Source organism: Suricata suricatta, chromosome 5 (genome assembly GCF_006229205.1).
Source record: "Suricata suricatta isolate VVHF042 chromosome 5, meerkat_22Aug2017_6uvM2_HiC, whole genome shotgun sequence".
In the NCBI taxonomy this organism is placed as follows: Eukaryota; Metazoa; Chordata; class Mammalia; order Carnivora; family Herpestidae; genus Suricata; species Suricata suricatta.
Window position 1 is genome coordinate 113,670,714 of NC_043704.1, and position 18,999 is coordinate 113,689,712.

Consider the following 18,999-nt stretch of genomic DNA (forward strand, 5'->3'; position numbering starts at 1 on the left):
AAATTCAACAGGCCCTTTTGATTAATTCATTTTATTTTTCTTAAAGTGCATTTACAGTCTGGATAAAGTATCTTGTTGCTAATGGAAGCAATCACATTGTGTTAATAACCCTAAACTATCTTTTGAATCTAATATAATTTCCATCATCTCTGCCTCGTTTTTCAATCAGCCTCTGTGTTTCAGACATGCAGATGGCTTGCTATTCCTCCAGTATACTGTCCTTAAAAACCAGCAGACTTTTGAAAATGTAGTTACTTTTAGTAGCCCTGGAACTGCACTCAAGTTGCTCTACTAATGCTTCAGCTAGCCTGTGAACCCTTCCTCCATTTAACTCCACCTAAGATAATAATGTGCTGCACCTATATATAGCCCAATATGCTAGTCTCTCTTTGGGACTCTTTTAACTGAAAAGACATGTCCTCATGTCTGTCTTTCTCAATGGACTGTGAGCAACTTCTGGGTGGGCTTTATGTCATATTCATCTTTGTATTTCCAGTACTTACAGAAGTGGCCGACATCTAATAGACATTCTAGAAAAGTTCATTAAAATAAATAATGACCTGAAGACATCATGACAAGACAAAGAAAAAAGCAACACAAAACGGGTAGAGTACCATTAGTAAGTCCTGAATAGGGCTGCCCAAGGCAGGGATGAGAAGACAGAATGGCGCATGCTTTATATCTCCTTTCACCACTGTGAATGGACCAAAACTAAGTCTAAACTAATCCCTAAAGAAAACAGTATTGGGCCCAACTATGAGGGGGAATGAAGGAGTGGGATTAGATTTTGAAGCAACCGGAAGTAGTTGAATGTGGACATTCTCTGTGATCGCTGCGTCTCTCTCATATTTGAGTGGGAGTGTGAGGGCATGACATGATTTATCATTACCTTAAGACAAAAAAGTCCCAGGTATTGAAGAATCTAATTCATATATCCATGCTCACTTGTAACAGTTGAATATACATCATGTGTGAAACACCACTTTAGCTAATTATAATCATGGCTAGAATCAATGGCTCTCAAAACTTTTTGCTCCACCTGCCTCGTGAGACAGTTTGGAAGAGAGACTTAGGGAGTCAGGGAAAGGGAAGTTTGACTCACCCTAAAAAAGAACTGAAACTGTCCAAATGAAACAAGATTCCTCAAGAGAAAGGAGCTTCTCATTACTGGAAGGTACCAAAAGGCAACCCACTGGGGTAGTGGAATGGTGCAGAGGGCTGTCTCCTCATTGTGAAATTGCACTATATGATTTCCAAACCCCTTCCAAAACTAGAGTCTGGGAACCCATACAGTGCCCCAAAAGCCTCCACCTACAAGAATAATCCCATTTATAAATACTTTTCATGTGCTTTATTGTTTTTCTTTCCAACTGAGAAATTAACCAGACCCATACAAAATGTTGCATTGAAAGAACAGTCTAGATTAAATTTGGGAATAGAAATTATATACCTAGAACTACATATAAACTTAAAGAGCCAAACTCTTGACTGGATATTGAAACTTTTCCTTAAATCTTGTTCTCATATCAAGATTATTTTTCTTCACTGCTATCTGTCATGACAAGTGTGATTAAATATTCTGGGATTCAACTGGCACATGTATCAAAAAACAATTTCTGTGGTTTGAAAATAATATTAAAAATCTTTATTTCAGTGATACCAAATGTTTCTTTGAGGTTAACATCTTGTGACAGGAAATGAACAGAGCATTAAAAAATATGCAGCTAGTCATCATATGAAAATTTAGTGTATTTTTCCATGAGGAAATTTCCTCATGCAGACACTTATTTTAAACTTCTTGATAAACAATAAGTGTTACATAGAGTTAAATAAGAAAACCTCTAAATAAGGGATAGAAAACAAATGGTTGAAACACTATTTTCAAGTGAAATTATTTTATCAGCTATTTCTGGGCATTTAAAAATTTTGATAATTCAAGTTTTGAATATGACCAAAATATTTAGAGAAGTAATGAGCTATTTAATATTTTGTGGTTTGGGCCAGGAAATTTGCTTTGATGATTGAGCCCTTCCCAAATATGGAAAAGGCCATAATCCTAAATGGAAGACCAGGAAAAAATCTGTTCCATCTAAAGCCATTAGCAACACTCCAAATTCCACCTAACTACACCAAACACACTTCCACGCCCTCAGCAACCCATTCCTACATTTCAACAAAACCAACAAAAGTATATTTTGTCCCAATGATAGTAAAGGAGTCAGATTTGCCATAGAAAGAAGCTCTGAAATTTCTACTTTCATACTATTCCTTTATTTATGTAGTTACTTGGTGAGTTTGTTAGTTAATGAATAGGTTAGTTAAACCCACCATGTTGCAAATGAGATTTGATGACGTTCATCTGAAGGAATACTGGAACTTGAAATTTAGTTTCTCATAGCCTATTTTTCCTCCTTTTTAAAACTCAGAGTGAATAATACCACCAAATGAATGCAGATCTAGATATTTAGAAATGAGTATGAAAAGTTTGAAAGTCTTATTTAAATGCTATGTTACTTTTCATTATAGTTATAACTCAGCCTAAAATAATTTTTAAAACTATAAAGGAAATATATGTGATTGTAAAACTACACCCATGTATTCGTGATGAGATAATTTCATGTGCCCAACCTGACCACAACCAGAGAAAGTCTCAGTTAGATTTTCTAAGGGTCACTGGTCAGAATTCACATGGTATCACCTCTGACTATTTGGCATAAACCATCTGGTGCAGTGGGGTAAGAAAAACAGAAAAACTATCACCTTTGTTGTGGCCACGGGTGCTCTCCGGGGCAGGCTGTCACAATTCCATAGGACAGACCTGACAGACCTGTGCTATTCACAGCCTCAACTCAATTGCTAACTGGGGACTTAATTTCTTCTCCATCCAGCCCAGAGAAAAACTACATGCAGTGGAAGACAAAAGATATTTTGTTTTCAAATCTGTAGTGAAGCTGTCTTTAACACTTTTCAGAAGTGTCTAAACTGAATGCACTACGAAGATACTGGAGGAAGAGTAATGAAATTGCAAACTGCAGCAAGCCCAGAGTGCTGTTGGTAATTTTGGATTCAGCCAGTGAATATTTCATGATTTCTAATTTGAGTTCTTGTGCTAAAAATCTAAAATGCTTTGAGGGCCAGCCACCTAGCTTAAAATAGGTAGATCTGGATGGATGAACTTTGAGAGGGAGCAGGGTGGACAGGGGTGAAGTAGAAAGTTGAGATCTCATCAAAAGGAATGAGGGCCGTTTAGCCATCACTCAACTCCAGTAAAACCAGCTCGCCCTTGCAATCCTGCTGTTTTGAGAGAGCCTAGAAATCTGTATTTTAATGCAAAATCTAAGTTTGGGATGTCATGAACCAACTTAATAGTACAAAAAATTCTTTGAAGGATCAACCAAATGTCCTGGCATGTTGCATTTGGTTCATAAATATGTCCTCCTGCTGGGAATTCTGAGAAAACCAAGATGGGGCTTCAAAATATCAGATTCTGTGCCTGGTATTGTTTCCTGCTATTACTGGTACCACATGGTGATTGACTGCATAAAATAATTAAATTTAGTTGGCAAAACACCTCTGATGTGGAACTAGAATACTCTGAGGCTTGGTAAGACAGACTACAGTAATGCTCTATTATATTTCATGAAGGTGTTTGATTAAAAATGCAGATAGAACAATCAATACATAAAAAGCTTACTTTTAACTTTCCACTCCTGTTACAGAATGGACTTTGTTAGTTTAAGTAGTCTATTTGGAATCCATGAACAAAGCCTTTAATTTTATTTAATTACAAAAACATGGGAGAGGCTAAATTATGAGTATTGCTTTAATATCTGAGGAAAGAGAACATTTACACAGACCTAATTACCATACAAACCAATTGACATGTTTTTACTGAGCACCATGATGGCCAAGTTTTAAGTACTTAATATACAGTATTTTATTTTATACCTGCAATTAGCTTAAGAGAGAGGTACTATTACTAACTGCATTTTTCAGATGAGGTTTTTGATAATCAGAAAATATAAAGCCATTTGCTCAAGGTCACACAGCTAGTGAACAGAATTTAAATCACAGCACACTAATCCCAGAATTTGGGCTTTTCAGAAGCATGTTCTACTGCTGCCATATCATCCCTTATCTTGGGTTCCTCAGTAAATCAATACTCTCTTGTCACCCTGATGGTCCTGCAAAAAGTATGTTATCATCCTTATTTATAGATGAAGGAATTGAGGCTCCAGGAGGGTAAGTAACATGCTCTCAACCGAAGAGTGAAAAGATCAGGCATGATCTCAGATCTGATGCCCAAGGCCCGGCATATTTTAGCACATCACAGTATTATGATAATGTAATAAGTTCATATATTCTTCTTCAGTGGAACCTAAACCACTTTGGTTTCATTGAAACTTAATGTTCCTTGGGTTCATATTCAATGTCAATACAGGCCTGTTGAACAAAATATTGCTAATGAATTTAAACCTTTAAAAGTTCATAAAAGCTCTTAAAGAGTTTCGTGTAATTTCTAAAAAGAAAGATTTTTACTTAATTTCGACCTTTTTTGGCTTAACCTCCATTTTTATTCTGATATAAATATGTTTTGTTCATCTCAAAACATACATCTATAGCCCTTTAAAAACTTTTAAGCTATTTGTTTTTCTCCTACTTAATAACTAGATTCCATTTCCAAATATGAGGAAGGTTCTATGGAAAAGATAGTGATTTGAGGTCAGAACTCCTGCCTTTCCATGATGTTGACCTCTCATTTTTGTGTGATTCTGACATGTAAGCTATAGTTTTTTTTATAAACATTTTGTTTCATAATTAACATTACTGTATAACTGCTTAGACTGTTGTAACACCAATCCTTGTAATTTCTCTGTGATAGATTTTATTTTGAAGAATGTTCCCTTTTTCTAGATCATATATATTCAAATCACATACATTGGCATATTTTAAAGTATTTAGTAGATGAAGTTCAACTATAATTTACATAAAATAGAGGATATATCAATGCTTTTAGGCAGCATTTAAAATATAATAACGTTACTTTTCTATTTTATTAATTGACTTCTGGTCAGTTGCAGCAGAATTACTTTTAAGCACAGCTACAAGGTCTCAATCTGAATAACCATTTTATATGAATTTAGTGAACTTAAATATACAATGTTTTTACTAGAGACATCTGAACATACATGCCTGGAAAGATTTACAATTAAAATCACACCAGTAGCATCCTGCAATTTTTCATACCCAAAGGCTAAGAGCGCAGGGCTGTGGGAAAATTTGACAAGTCAAACTCTAAGACTCACAACTTAAAAGCTTAACTTTTCTTTCCCCCACCCCATAATGTTGACCTTGGTCTGGTCTGTTCCTCTCTGATTGTTTGACTTGCATTCCCATTCATGGATGATGGTTTCTTATTAAATTATTTATGGATGTGGCTGACACTAGTTGAATAGATTCATTAAATTTCACAAGTTGTTGAAGGCTAGTTCACTGGAAAAAAAAATCCTCTTTAGACTCTTTAAAGGACAAAAAGCGTCATTTTTTTGAGCTCTTTTAAAGCATTTAATAAAGCATGAAAAGATATGACATCAATCCTACTAAAACACAAGGGAAAATGAATGATGTTACTGTAAATCTTTACATCAATCACACCCAATACTTTGGAAAACAATATAGTTTTGTTTGCATTTCAGAAGTGACAAACAACTCTTGTGACTGGCTTAACATAGTCACTTTCTATTAGTCAAGACCAGAAGCAAGTCAGAATTAAAATGTGGCCCTGGGTTGCTAGGCAGCGGAGTTGTCTTGACATGGTGGTTAGTTTCCTTTTCACTGAATGACAACAGTGAAATGAAAGAAGTTTTGAAAAACTTGATAATGGTTTTCAAAGGAGGAGGATAATTGGTGGTGCTCGCTTGTGCAGCACTGTGTGGAAACTTTCAGGCGGCCGTGAGAGAGGACTGTCACTAAAAATTTAAACTCTTGTACACAAACTTGACCTAGAGTCTTCTCCAGGTTTTGGCGGTTCATTTTCAGAACACCCCTCTGAGACCAAGGGGTGTAGGATGAAAGCGTTAAGACAGATGGGTAAAGCCCCAAAGGAAGAAAGGAATCAATAGTTGTGATTTAATCCATTGGTGAAAGGGAGGAATTAAGTAAAATCTTAAAAATGAGGAATGTGTAAAAGACCTTTAGCTAGCACCTATAAAAAATGTTTTAATTGCATGGGTGAGTTGCAACTGAGCAAACATTCAAATCGAATGGTGGAAATAGAGAAAGGTAAAAAAAAAATCTTTGATTTTCTATTCCAGGGATGAAGCAATTACCTGAATGTTATATACATACATATATTTAATATACTCTAGTTCAATTCAGAAAAAAAATCCCCAACATGATAACTCCTAAAGTATTGAAAATAATTACAACTTAAGCTTTTGTTTTCTGTGCTAATAACAGAACAGAGAATATATTTAACAAAATACAAACAAAAGACCTCAAGCAAACAAAAAAAAAACACAGAAGATGCACATTGCTCACTATTTCATCCAAAACTACCTACTGCAAGAACATTTTGTTTAACCATTTAATTTACCCAGAATTTAAAAAACTGAGCAAAATGGACTCATATTGAAAGAAGAGACCAATTAGTGTTGGATTAACATTCATGGTTATTTACAGTTGTTTTTGTACTTGTTCTTGTGCTCTGACTTCCTAAAATTTCACAACCCAAAGATTTAGAAAAATGGGGTTGTTTAGACGCAAAGTGCAATGAAGTGGCTGTGACCATTGTGTAGACACCACCTCTCTCATTATACCCACTCAATCAACACTCAGCACACAGGAAACCGCAATAAAGCCCATCTGCCACGGTTAATCTGCAGGCAAACCCACACCCATGTCTATGCCCGTTACTCTCCAGCCTTATTATTCTCAGATCCAAAGCTTCATAAGGGATCAGCCAAAGTCCATTAAAGTAAATAATAGCTAGAAATGACAGGCTTAGCAAGGATTGGGAGGAAGTTGAAGACCAATCTGAGCTCTGAGCTCTGATTAATAGAGAAAAGCATTAGGAGAAAAGGGGAGAAAAATGACCTCAGCCTGCTCCAAAGAATTCCTGAACCTTCGTTGTTAGGGCAAGTGCTACCATCTGAGACGTTAGTGATCCTTGAATTTCCTTCACTTTGATGCAGCTCAAATGGGAAAATTTTGAAGGTTCAGCAAGGCCCCAGACCTCAGCTGGAAAGCTGTCTGGAGTCAACCCTGTCAAAATTCTCTTGTGTAAGAGAAAGCCTTTATTAGCTACATTGCAACAACGACAATAACAACACCCACAAACGCCCTACCCAGTCTCATAAGGAGGGGCCTCTGCTAGAGATTGCAGATGCATTTATTATTTCCTTGCACATAGTCATTTTTAAAACATCTCCAAACAGATGTAGTAAAATAAAACAATAGCGATTCTTAAAATGAATGCCTTTCAGGAACTAGCTGAACTTAATCTGCTGGTAGGAAAGGGTGTGTGTGTGTGTGTGTGTGTGTGTGTGTGTGTGTGTGTGTGTGTGTATGGGGTAGTATTCAAATATTTCTTCAGTTTCTTCTTGAAATACGATATTTATATTTTCATTGAATAACACAAAGAATCCTTCTCAAGTAGTTCAAGGTTTGTTGAGTCAAGACAGAATCAAAGTGCTTCAGTTATTTCAACGATGTGTTTCATATAAATTGACCAGGAACAAAAAATCCCAAATTAGTTGTAAAAAGGATTTCTCTCTCTGCCACTTAAAATTATTTTTACAGCCACTGTTTGATACATTTCCTAATGAGAGGATTCTAGGCAGTGATCCCCCCCACCTTTCTCCACATAAGTGTGTTTGGTCTTCAAATGAGACATTTTTGAATTTTGGAACAGCTCTTAATAGGCTTTTTGAAGAGATCTATACCTGGTAGACCTATTTGTGATTAGGAAAAACTCATTTCAAGTCTGCTTTATTAAAAAAATGTCTTTCCTTGTAGAAAATACCATGTTCTTTATGAAAGGTGAATTGAAATAAGCTCAAAAACTGTGAGGGCTCTTTGCATTTAGAGCTGAAAAATAACGAAGCAGCCCCTGCTTGTCAGAAATCCCTGGCTGAGGGGGGAAAGCATTTGGCAGAGGCAGGCAGGTACTGGGAAAGCCCTCGTGATTTCTCAGGCAGATAGTAATGGTCCAGCTGAGGACTTGATGTTAGGGAGTCTCACCTTCGAATGCATTCCTTCTTCAAGTTGATATTGGAGCATGCAATTTTCATAAATAAAATGAAGAGGCAATGTAAAGAACCAGGGTTAAAATGATGGCTCTTCACAGATACTGCTGATAACTTGGCTAATGCACTGTTGATGTGCACGTGGTACAATTTTCATATTTTAATCTTAAGTAGAACAAGAAATGACAATTATGAAAAGACAAAATAGATACCACCAACAGCTGTAATTGCTATCTAGGCTGCTCAAAGATGGGCAGAAGACACAGTAAATCAATATTAAGTTCTCTACAAATGCAGGCATCACAACAAGGACATCATATAACATCATTATAAGCAAATTCTAATACAATTTGGACAGTTGTAAAGAATATCGGATGAATCCAGGGTGTGTGAGACTAACGTGTCCTCTGCAGCTTCAGCTGGCATCTTACAAGGGGGAAAAATCCCTGGGAATCATGGTTATGTGTTTAGTTAAGTGTGCAAACTGTGCTGGCTTTAGTAACTGAGTGTGATCTTCCTTTTCACAATTTAAAATGTGAAGATCATCAAGGGTTAAATGGTTCTGCCACGTGCAATTATAACGTGTTGAAATTCAGTAGTTTTAATACACTAGGATTTGTGGGAAATGATTTCTATATAATACTACAGCTTAGGAAATCTGTGATTTTAAAGAATACCTAATTAAACTGGTGGGTTGAGAAACCAGCTAAACTTAAGAGAAAAAACTATTAAATATTAAAAGGATAATATAAATATAATTAAAAGAACGAACATTGAAACTGTTCAATACAAACCTCAGCAATGAGAAATTAAATGAAAAAAATACAAACAGAAAAGAAACAAAGAAAACTTTCAAGGAAAGGATTTAACAAAAGTGACAAATATGTACAAATAGTTTGACTGCAAAATTAAAATTAAATACTTGCTTTTAATATTATAGTTGTGGAGTGTAATGATTTAAATGCCCTACAAAAATTAGGTCTGATTTCATGCACATCTTTCTATGGCTATTAAGTTCCTTTATGGGGAATGGAACAACACATAAGACAAAAAACAATTTTTATAAATTCTTATCATCGTTTGCATCTGATCATAAATTATTTTATGTATATACAAAAACTGGAATATTTCACATTTCCTTTAAACATTGAAAATTTTTAAGTGAAGTAAAATATTTAGAATCTTTTCCTTATCTTCTCCCTCTTTCCATAACTGAACACTGTTTTAAATTCACAGCCTCTCCCACAACTGCACAGATATGCAATATAAAAGAAATTATTTTCATGATAAATTTCTAATTGGTATAGAGATGCTATAAATATGAAACTAAATCCAAATGATTTTCAGAGTTTTTGGTACCAGAAAAGAAATGATGTATTAATCACAAGACTATCAGTTAGAATCAATTTGCTTTTGTGTGTGTGACCATAAAAAACAACAAAAATAAACAAAAACACACCAATTGTTTGCTACAAGGGCTTACATTTCCACAAGATTTCGTTTCCCTTGAACATTGCCTTTATTTTATCATTAGATGGCAGACATTCTTAAATTACTTTGCTCTTTATACAGTTAAATGTCCATATAATAAAGTGTATGCACATTTGGAATATGCATGTCATTATGTATATTATAGCACACACTGACCTGTATATACATCCTCACATAACATGCATAAAGGAGCAAGTAGATTTTATGGCCTTGAAATACATATTTTTTACTCAACCAAACACAATTGAAATATTAATTTCATTCATGGAAAATCAAAAAATTTTAATAATAAATCAGCTCTGTAGATAAGTGAGATTGTAATTTCAAATGCTCTCCATTAGCCTGTGCAGTAGAACTGACCTGTAATGAATTGAGATATGAAAAAACTCATCTTTGGGAGCACTGTGTCGCCGCTGACACTTAAAACTGCACTCAAAATATTTAAAATGAAAAATACTTTTCTTATCCTATTACTGAACCTCAAGAAAAGGGCCATGACTTCCTCTCCACGATAATAATGATCTTCGAAGAATGGATACATTACTAAAAAGTAAAGACCATTGTGCTAACCACAAGGTGTCTCCAATCTTTAAATTCTGCAGATTCTCTCCCTTTCCTGTCCCATTTTTCAATACAAAGTGAATCTATATGATCACATGTCACACTAGGAAATGTTAAAAACACTCAATCGGATGTCAGTTTAAAGTGTGTACTTTAGACAAGACTGTATCAAGCTTCAATATATATGTAAAAATATACATAATATTACACATAAATTATAGTTACATGTTTTATAACTATGTATATCACATGATGCTTATAATATAGTACATATTAAATAAGAATTTGCCAATCATTTTACGAATTTATGTTTGGAACCTGGTGTCTTAAAAAATAGTGGTACCATACCAAAAAAAAAAAAAAGGAAAAAAAAGCTTAACATCAAACTTCATTTTAGTTTATCTATCCTTAGGATTTAGTTTTTAAATAATCCCATCAGCCAGCTACAATCTGCAACTCCAAGGGAGTAAAAATTTCACAGTGGACTATGTGCATCCTGCAAATACCCACAAATGCAACAAATTCTGGTTGTTTTCAAACCAGGGCTATTGGTGAAAAGCAAGGACTAAAGCTCATCTCATTATGAAGTATGTATATAGAACTAAGAATAAATCTTATTTAAGAGAATTCTAGCTACAGAAAGTCTTTCTAGTTCAAGGCCATGTATGGCTTATCTCCCTCTGTACACAGAGCGGGAACATTGTGTGTGTGTGTGTGTGTGTGTGTGTGTGTGTGTGTGTGTGTGTGTGTTTAATGGGATGCTGTTTATCCCACTATATCTTACCACTCTGTCTCTTTGGATAACAATCACAGGACCCAGATGCTAAGGGTAAGTGATATTTTCCCACAAGCGGCTTCTGGCTCCTTGGCAGACGCGCTAGGCAGTTGCGTTGGCAGCCACCGTGCCGCCGCTGGCTCTCTTGTGAAGCTTTGCTGTTGAAGGGATGCTTGGCCTGCCCTGTCCTCCTGGATACCATTTCCCTCTGACAGCCCTTGGGTTTTGTGAAGCTTTATTCTGTGCAAATCCCTTGTGCAATCTCTGGATGAACCCTCCAGAGGCAAAATAGGGCCTTTCTTTATAGTTGGGCCTGATGATCAGCTGAATTGCTATTTCAGGTACTCAGGAAAACCCACACCCGAACCCAAACTTTGCCCACCTTTGCGGGTATTTTGTTTTCCTTTTTGTTCTTGTTTTCACTCTGAGCACATCGTATCCCAACTTAACTGCCAGAGGGTTGGCCAACTGATTTTGTATGAATGTTGTGCTTTGTGATTTTTATGTTGTAATTTATGTGATTTTTAAACGTCCTGTTTTCCAACCTCTATCACCATAAATAATTTTTGAAGATTTTTTTTCTCACAACATAAATAACATTATAAAATGAGTCATGAGACATGCAAAGAAGGAATTTTGTGAATTTACTAAGTGCGATCGGTTGATAAACTAATGAAATAAAGTGGCACGCTTATGATATTGATACAGAAGTAATACTTCATTTCCTGCATGCTTGTAATCTGGATGACATTTTGAAGCATGTGTTCAAGTTGTACAAACAAAGGCACACAGCAGAGCCAAAGATGGTTTCAAAGACACCAATATAAGTGTCTGCCACATAATTTGTGAGACGTTTGCACGTTTCCTCCCAGTGATATCACAAAAGTAGTCATAAATGTGTATCATGGACTAAACGATTTGCTGGTTTACCATATGGTTGGCCACAGTCCCCAAGGAAAAACAATATTTGGGGGGACTTATAACCATATTTTTTGTAATCTGAGATATCAATAAAGATTCCAAGTCTTCTGACAGAAATATCAGGCACACTTTGCATGGAAATGCTCACTCCAATTAATCCTGGGTTGAAATTCATTTCTTTCTATTCTGCCACTTTTATCTCATGTGAATGCAAAACTCTAGAATTATTGATACTATGTTTTATAGTTTAAGAAGTAAGTTGCTACCGAGTCAAAAAAAAAAAAGAGAGAAACTATACAGATGTTACATGGGTCTTCAGGAAATTATCTAAGCCATTTTTTATGAAAGTTTCCAGTGTTGTATGGAGAACTGGAAATGCTCTGATGTGCTGTGCGATAATATTATAAATTTAAAACAGATATAATTTAGAGAGGGGCATCACTGAAGCCTCACAGAGAAACAAGGATAAATGAGGATCTCTCCTCAATAGTTATGGATCTCTTTTGGCAAGATTCATTTTTAATGTTGAATCATCTCTGATGCAGAGTGTGTATTTGTTGTATATGATGTTCTGCAAACCATGTGCTTCTACCTCAGTTGAAAAATTATCACATTCCAATGTGATTCCAGTGTTTTTCTCTGCTTTGTGAAAAATCCATATTCTGGAAGAGCATTTCTAGTTCAATTAGCATAAAACCCCAAAGACTGTTGATGATTGGGTTGGTATGAAATATATGATTTGATCTTTTTGTTCATGGATTATTTTTTCTCTTTCTTAAATGTAAAAAAATTAATAATCATTTAAGGAAACTTTAGAGAAATGTTAAATATATCTGTTAAGCATTTCAGCCATCCATATTTTCATTTTGTGAAATAGTCTAGAAAGACTATTGCTAAATTTTGGTTTCTTGTTTTCTATGTTACATAAGAACCCACAAGATTGTAATTACATATCTATACACTATTCAGTATTAGTTTCGACTATACACCTCTGCTAGTAACTTTTATCATTTTCATGACTAAATATTTACATTACAATCTTTGGGCTTTTCCTCTCATTTATAAGGTTTTGGGAATGTATAGTTCTATGTTTAAAAGATTTGAAAAAAATAATTGTAAATAAGGTGCATTTATACCAATAGAGTCCCTGATAGCATTCTCCAAAACAATAAGCAAAAAAGAAAACTGAAACTAGTTTTGGTTTTCTTTCTACCAGAAGGTGTCACTATTGGGACTACAAGGTAGTGATCCCAAGACATCTCACAAAATTCACTTGAATGAAGATCATGCATTACCTGTATAAGCCAGAAGGTAATTTACTGACAGGCTAACCAAACTACCCGATGAAAAATTGTTTGCCTAAAATTTTATTCAAGTATGTGAAATGATTTGAAATATGAAATGATCCTATGGAAAGTATGCTGGGAGAAATCCTAAACTTAAAGATATCAGTTATTGCAACAAAAAATAACTCAGGGGATTTTTGAAGGGCAATTTGAATAGTATCTTAGTATGATCATATTTCAAATAATATTGAATATAAAAATATAAATGTCAGAAAACAACAAAGACTTAGAGTTTTGTCTTTTGAAAACTTTCAAAGTTAAATGACACTTGTGGAGTCAGGTCATTTTTTCAAAAAGAAAACCTGAGCTTCCCCATGTAGAAGCAGATCCTAATATCCTTATCCTAGAAAATATTAAATAACTTGAAACTTCTGGTGGAAAAACTGAAATCTTCTCTCCTTTTCCCCCCAAAGTTTTTTTTTTTCTCTATAAGGAGCAGGGAGTCCTTGGCTTCATTTGATGAAAACATGCTGCAATGATATTTTCATGTTTAATCTCACTTGAGGAGATTATATTTGGCTCATATTTCTTCACTATATCTAGGAAATCTTGGCAGCAAACGTCTGCTTTGCAATTGAGAGAAAAACAATTTTTGGATACATTAGTTTTCTCTGAAGATTTACTTCAGTTTTTTTTTTTTGCTAATTGAGAGAAATATAATGAATTGAGATAAATCTAGTGAATATCTGTGTCAGCAGTGTGTCCCATCCGCCATCCCTCCCACAAAGACAATGGCAAGAAATATAAACTTCCTGTTAGAATGGTTTTAAATCTCACACTTGCATGAGAGTCCTATGTACAAAGTAAAATCGAGAGAGAGAGAGAGAGAGAGAGAGAGAGAGAGAGAGAGAGAGAGAGGTTACCTGTTATATCCTTGTTGAACAATCTTAAAATATCTCAAAGTGCCCGAGCAGCTCATTCATCAGAGCTCTATGGTCCTTTTATTTCCTGAAACAAAAGCAGTTAGACATGACAACTCGAAAGTGTGAATGCCGTCAGTCAGTGTTTTGTACGGTATGCTCATCAGTTATCCGTCTGTGCGCAGCTTCCCAGGAACAGCTAGGAGTCCGTCTCCTGCGTGCTTCCCCAGGACGGGTCCACACGGACAAGTGCACGGACAGAGACTCGCCGGTAGAGGCCTCTCTAGATTTGCCTTCGGAGCGAGAACTCAGAAAGAGCCTCGAATCCGCCGCAGTTAACACAACTACTTGAAAAGATTCTTGTTGCACAGGGGAAAAGATCACTCTTTAATGCCCTTTTAAGTTCCACGATGTTGATTAATGTTGCCCTTTACATTAATGATGTTTCAAGTAAAAGAAAACAAATTTAAAATGGATCAATTCTACTGAGGATGCATTAATTAGACAGAGACGCTGCCATATGCTGCGGCTGGAGTGTCCGCTGGCCTTTCTCTTGTACGTACCTGTGTAAAGCCCACCCTATCCTCTACATGAATGCCCAAGCTGAATAGCTATTTGAATGAAGGCTTTAGTTTGATTCGCCATACAAGGGGTACTGTGTCACTGTGTTTTCTTTCTAGGAGTCACTAAGTGATTTCTATATCTGTTGTCATGGTGATATAGCAAAGCAGGGGAAAATGGGGGCAACTTCAGGCTTTCTCCTCACCCTCTGCACTAAGATGTTGTTAGCAAGCCTATAAAACATTGGGCTTTCTCTGGCCCTTCTTTTTGTTCTCTGATTGTCAATAAAACTCATTTTAAGGGTAACAAGGACATCTAAATGTCATCTGTCACAGTGTTAGAGAGATTAAGTTTGTTTAGGGACTTGTGCTGGACAAAGGCCACTATTTGTTCCGCAGATACAAAGCGGTGTGGGCTATCACCACTCTTGATTTAGAAGGAGGCCCGGAGACCATCGAGGAAATATCATCTCAGTTGCAGGTGACAGAGAGGCCTTCTTGACATGACAAGCATTAAAATGACAGAAAAATAATTGTGGTTTTGAATGAGAGTCTGCGGTGCTATTTCCCACACCCCTTGGTAGACACCCCAAGCAGAAAGTCTCCTGTTAGACCTGAGGTAAGACAACAGCTGTGGAGGCCACAGGTCTGTTTAAAAACATGGCAGACACACCTGGTGGCCCTTGAATGAATGATAAAAGAAGGGAGAGAGGTTTTGCAAGGAAAGTCCGACCATGATATGTTCTGCATTAATTCAGCATTTGCCCAATAATGAAGCTAAATGGAATGTACACATTAATGAAGACATTGGTGTTATTAAAATCAAATCCTGTGGTTCATATGCTTTTCTTAATAATGAACATTGTGGCTATTGGAGAGGAAGAACAGGATTTTTTTCTGTTAATTTGGCACACATCCCAGATCTCATTCAACCAGAACCTATCCCCCACAAAATGCGTCCATGGCCTTTATGCATCTTAGTCTTTCTATTTTATATCTATGTTAATTTGAGGGAAAAATATTTCCCCTTTATAAAGAGATTGTTAAAAGTGAACAGAGAACCTAAGTGATAATTAAGTATTTTTAAAGCTAGGATGCTTCATCCAATATAAAAGGTGATTGGGGAGTATATAAAATTACACACACGTAATGGGGTGCTCACATCACATCTGCCTGCACTATGGAAATTGGTGCAGCTATCTTGGGGCTTTCAGAGTCTGGTCACATGAATTCGTCTCAAATACTATTTTATAGAATATATTCATGGTAGAGAGGACCACTACGTTAAAGTTTAGATGAACCATTTTGAATGTCAGACAATGGGAGACTCTTTATTTGCAATTTATTGGGCCTTCACAATTTGGATATTTATGAAATATGAATGAAAGCAAAGCAGCAGGACCCTTTCTCTACTATCCCTGGAAACACAGCCCCACATATGACACATGCGTGTGTGCACAAGCACAATGCTCGTGGCTCTGTGGATGAGGCGAGTATGTGTGTTTGTGTGCAAACTTTGAGTTTCCTTAATTCTTGCTTTGTGCACAAAGGGTGTGTGTGTGTGTGTGTGTGTGTGTGTGTGTGTGTGTGCAAATTTTTAGTTTCCTTAATTCATGCTCTCTCAAATGAATTTGAAAATTTGATTTTAATCATGCTGGAAGGAGGTGCATAGTACGAAATGCTACATACTTTGACGATAGGGCAGATTCCGTTTTCGTTGTGTATTTGGCAGTGTATAATGAAGAAGAGAAACTTACAAAGGCCAACGTTGAGAAGTAGACCTTGTTAAAAAAAATAAAACAAAAACACTTAAGCTGCACAATCACACATTTGTCGATATGTCTGTAATATTAAACACATGCAACTACTAAAAAGAGCTATAGCAGGATTCTCTTTTTTAAAAATTCCTGGAGCAAATTACCACCAAGCTCAGTGTAATTTTTTTTTAAGATAGATTTATTCTAGACAAACTAATGAAAGCAAATACAGTGCTGAGATGCTGTTACATCAATATTATGGGCCTAGATGACTTTTGTTTAGTATCTTAATAGCTCGGTCATTTGTTATTCATTCAGCCACACACGAGACACCAGGGTGTTATGAAGGACAATACTCGCGGGGCATTTTGAGTTCAGTGTGTGTTTCTCTACTTATGCAGAACATGTGTTGGCATCAGCGATGGTTACAACAGGGGAATCACAATATACAGTGAAGTTTTACCCCGTTGTTCTGAGATAATTTTCTGTTTCTTAAAACACAATCTTTGGAACAGCTGAGGCACAGTTCTGGTGCTCTGTGATAGAGCATATTGGATATATGCTTCCTTTCTTTTTTTTTAACCTCCTATTTCTTATATTCTCTCAGATAAAGGGGTAAAGAGTTACCTGAAAGAATAAAAAATAAATCCCTAACAAAAAGTATGTTGAGCTTCAAAATAAGCCAACAGAAAGGAATATTTGTCACTAATACCTGAAGCTATTAACAAGGTGACTGACAAAATAGACTGGAGAAGTCCGGTGATTCGCAAAGATACACACACACACACACACACACACACACACACACACACACACACGTGCGTTACATGCATTGGGCTTTACTACTTTGTCCCCAGAAGGACATCTACCTTACCCTAGGTGTTTTGTGGCTTCACAGATTTAGAGAAATTCTAATGAGATAAGTAAAAGGAAATGGATGATACACAGTATCATTCTAGTTCTAAATTTCTTGGGATGAAAATCCTTTAAGTGCCTTTAAATAGCTGTGCAATTTGGATACATTTTTTAATTTGTATGGCCTCCCCCTGTCCTGGAAAACAAAGAGATAGGATTCAGTAACCTCTATGGCCTCTTCCAGTTCCAAAAGGCACTTAACAAATTCGTATAAGGTTTTCAATTTTTAAAAATGTCTGTTTTGAAGGCAGCTATTTTTATTAAGAAAAAATAACAGTTGAGAAGATTTTCACAGTATGATTGATATTCAATAAAATATGAAGTTTTAAGATTAACTGTGCCAAATTAAGAATCCAGGCAGTTGTATTTTCTAAGTACTATATAAGCTTTTTATGCTGACAAATAAGTAGCAAAAGTGTTCATCAGATTGGGACCAAGTTAATTCATCAAGGCTCTGTGGCATCCTAGATTTTTAGCTACTCCTTTGCATTCAGGAAATAGTAAACCAACAAATGAAATCTATTACAAACATTCCATAAGAAAAAGACAGTACCTTTGATGAATAATACACTTACTTAATAGGTTGTCACTTGACCAGGTGACATTTGAAAATATTTCCTTCTCCACCTCCTCTCCCATCCTGCATCCAAATTCTCAAACTATGCTTTTTATTCTTGTTTAGAACAATCATGTAATATCTAAATTTAGCATAAAGTAGATGACTCAGGTAGATAATTTCTGCATTATAAAATTCACTTTCTACCTTACAGAATCCACTATTTCTTTATTAATTGTGGCCATCTTCAAGTACATCTGTAAGTAATATGGATAAGGAAGTCGAACATTGTCTTCTCAGGAATGTTTTCAGCCAAAAAAGTATATAAACAGCTTATCAAAGATAATCAGTTGATGCAATTATATGGAATTCTCTCTATCTCTTCTGTTCATTTCCTCTACTGACTAGAGTTTCATCATATTTTAATTCCAATTTGTGACTATAACATTATACAGTTTTTATCCAGATTCAATTTTATTCAGTTACTAATTAAAACTAAAACACATACCCCAGTATAGCTATTTGTTAAGGATTAGGAATAATTTGTTTTTCATAATAATCATACTTGAACCATATGGAAAAAAACCCTATCATGTTCAAGAAAGCATAAAGAAAATTAGTCTAATAATGTGTGTTTTGGAAAGATGACTCTTGCCATATTTTTTATAAGTTATTGATAGCATAGTTAATACATTAAAAATTTAGTAATATAATCAAAATTACTTATTAGTAATATTCATTTTAAAATTAAAATCTTTTCTTTTTTATATTTTAAATTATACTAATAACTTGCCATCATCAAATATTTTAAAATAATAATGTAAAAAAATAGTAACATAATTGTAAAATTAAAATAAAACATGTTCTTTGACTCTATATCACAGCTTACTATTTTTACTTAGGTCTCTAATTCTACAAAAAATATTTTGGACTTGTACATTAAAAGATAAACAATAAACCTATTGAGAAGATGTTATACCTTAAGGTGATTTAATCATAATGGTGATGATT

General features: G+C 35.3%; 1 long non-coding RNA gene across 1 annotated transcript in view; it reads right to left on the bottom strand.

The window, feature by feature from the left end:
- LOC115292794 overlaps positions 1 to 14,329 on the bottom strand; it is a 53,678-nt gene extending 39,349 nt beyond the window's left edge. Inside the window, exon 1 of the long non-coding RNA XR_003909136.1 lies at positions 14,204 to 14,329. This is a non-coding gene — a long non-coding RNA (uncharacterized LOC115292794). The remainder of the gene's footprint in view (positions 1 to 14,203) is intronic.
- Positions 14,330 to 18,999: the final 4,670 nt, after the last annotated feature.